This window comes from Carcharhinus amblyrhynchos, unplaced genomic scaffold, assembly GCF_965287045.1.
Source record: "Carcharhinus amblyrhynchos unplaced genomic scaffold, sCarAmb.v2.hapA scaffold_882, whole genome shotgun sequence".
In the NCBI taxonomy this organism is placed as follows: Eukaryota; Metazoa; Chordata; class Chondrichthyes; order Carcharhiniformes; family Carcharhinidae; genus Carcharhinus; species Carcharhinus amblyrhynchos.
The window spans coordinates 42,501-45,000 of NW_027650622.1; the positions used below are offsets into that span (position 1 = coordinate 42,501).

Consider the following 2,500-nt stretch of genomic DNA (forward strand, 5'->3'; position numbering starts at 1 on the left):
ATCATCTTGTTTCAGGATCCTCGAAACAAACACAAGTTCAAAATTCACTCCTACAGCAGCCCAACCTTCTGCGATCACTGTGGGTCACTACTGTATGGGTTGGTTCACCAGGGAATGAAATGTTCCAGTAAGTATCTCTGCGACTGTCACCCTCTCTCACACACACACACACTCTCTCACACACACACACACTCTCTCACACACACACACAAACTCTCTCACACACACACACAAACTCTCTCACACACACACACAAACTCTCTCACACACACACACTCTTTCTCTCTCTCTCTCTCACTGATAGAAACTAGTAGCAGGAGGAGGCCATTTGGCCCTTCCAACCTGCTCTGCCATTCATTCTGATCATGGCTGATCATCGAATTCAATATCCTGATCCCCCTCCCCCCCAATATCCCTCGATCCCTTTAGCCCCAAGAGTGAAATCTAATTTCTTCTTGCAATCTCACAATGTTTTGGCCTCAACTACTTTCAGTGTGAGTGAATTCCACACATTCCCCACCCTCTGGGTGAAGACATTTCTCCTCACCTCAGTTCTAAAAGGTTTACCCCTTATCCTCAAACTCTGACCCCTAGTTCTGGACTCCCCCCACCATCGGGAACATTCTTTCTGAATCTACCCTGTCTAACCCTGTTAGAATTTTATAAGTTTCTATCAGATCCCCTCTCACTCTAAACTCCAGTGAATATAATCCTAACCCACTCAGTCTCTCCTCATATGACAGACCTGCCATCCCAGGAATCAGCCTGGTAAACCTTCACTGTGCTCCCTCTATAGCAAGGACATCCTTCCTCAGATAAGGAGACCAAAACTGTACACAATACTCCAGGTGTGGCCTCACCAACACCCTGTACAATTGCAGTAAAACATCCCTATCCCTATACTCAAATCCTCTCGCTATGAAGACTAACATACCATTTGCCTTCTTTACTGTCTGCTGTTCCTGCGCGCTTCTTTCAGCAACTGCTCGAGGACTCCAAGGTCTCACTGAGTATCCGCCTCTCTCAATTTACACCCATTCAGTAATAACCTGCCTTCCTATTATTGCTATCACAGTGGATAACCTCACATTTATATCCACATTATTCTGCATCTCCCATGCCAGATACCCACACACTCAGCCTGTCCAAATCACACTGAACCATCTCTGCATCCTCCTCACAGCTCACCCTCCCACCCAACTTTGTACCAGCCCCACCCACACACACACACACACACACACACAAACACACACACAATCTCCCATACTCACTGTCCATTCCATGTCCTGTAAAACTGTTCACTATACAATCACCCTGGATCTCTCCGAATCACTTATCACTTATCCTCTCGCCCCGTGTCCCCTCTCCCCTCCTCTCGTCCTGTGTCTGTCTCCCTCCTTCTCCCCTCCTCTCGCCCTGTGTCTCCCTCTCTCTCTCCTCCCTCCCTCTCGCCCCGTGTCTCCCTCCTCCCCCTCCTCTCGCCCCGTGTCTGTCTCCCCGGCTCCTGTCACAGGCTGTGAGATGAATGTACACAAACGCTGTGTGATGAATGTGCCGAGTCTCTGTGGAGTGGATCACACGGAGAAACGGGGACGGATCCACCTCCAGGCCCGAATCCACAGTGAAAACGATCTCCACGTAACAGGTTAGAGCAATTTTACTCTGTATCTAACCCCGTGCTGTCCCTGTCCTGGGAGTGTTTGATGGGGGACAGTGTAGAGGGAGCTTTACTCTGTATCTAACCCCGTGCTGTACCTGTCCTGGGAGTGTTTGATGGGGACAGTGTAGAGGGAGCTTTACTCTGTATCTAACCCCGTGCTGTACCTGTCCTGGGAGTGTTTGATGGGGACAGTGTAGAGGGAGCTTTACTCTGTATCTAACCCCGTGCTGTACCTGTCCTGGGAGTGTTTGATGGGGACAGTGTAGAGGGAGCTTTACTCTGTATCTAACCCCGTGCTGTACCTGTCCTGGGAGTGTTTGATGGGGGACAGTGTAGAGGGAGCTTTACTCTGTATCTAACCCCGTGCTGTACCTGTCCTGGGAGTGTTTGATGGGGACAGTGTAGAGGGAGCTTTACTCTGTATCTAACCCCGTGCTGTACCTGTCCTGGGAGTGTTTGATGGGGGGGACAGTGTAGAGGGGGCTTTACTCTGTATCTAACCCCGTGCTGTACCTGTCCTGGGAGTGTTTGATGGGGGGGACAGTGTAGAGGGAGTTTTACTCTGTATCTAACCCCGTGCTGTACCTGTCCTGGAGTGTTTGATGGGGACAGTGTAGAGGGAGCTTTACTCTGTATCTAACCGTGCTGCACCTCTGTCCTGGGAGTGTTTGATGGGGACATGAATTCCGATATTTCTATCTCTTTATGCCCTCTAGTGGGTTTTTCTGATTATTGTTGCAGATTTGTGTGGATATCCTAGTATATATCTCAGCAATCGCACTGTCGGGGGTAGATGTATATACTCTAGGATTTAAACTCCATAATCCAGGCTGACACTCC

The 2,500-nt window shown here is 49.4% G+C and overlaps 1 pseudogene across 1 annotated transcript in view; it reads left to right on the forward strand.

The window, feature by feature from the left end:
* Positions 1-2,500, forward strand: part of LOC145340257 (protein kinase C alpha type-like) — a 34,019-nt pseudogene that overhangs the window by 22,692 nt on the left and 8,827 nt on the right. Inside the window, exons 5-6 of the transcript XR_013886222.1 lie at positions 16-127; positions 1,514-1,645. The product of XR_013886222.1 is annotated as a protein kinase C alpha type-like (transcript). The remainder of the gene's footprint in view (positions 1-15; positions 128-1,513; positions 1,646-2,500) is intronic.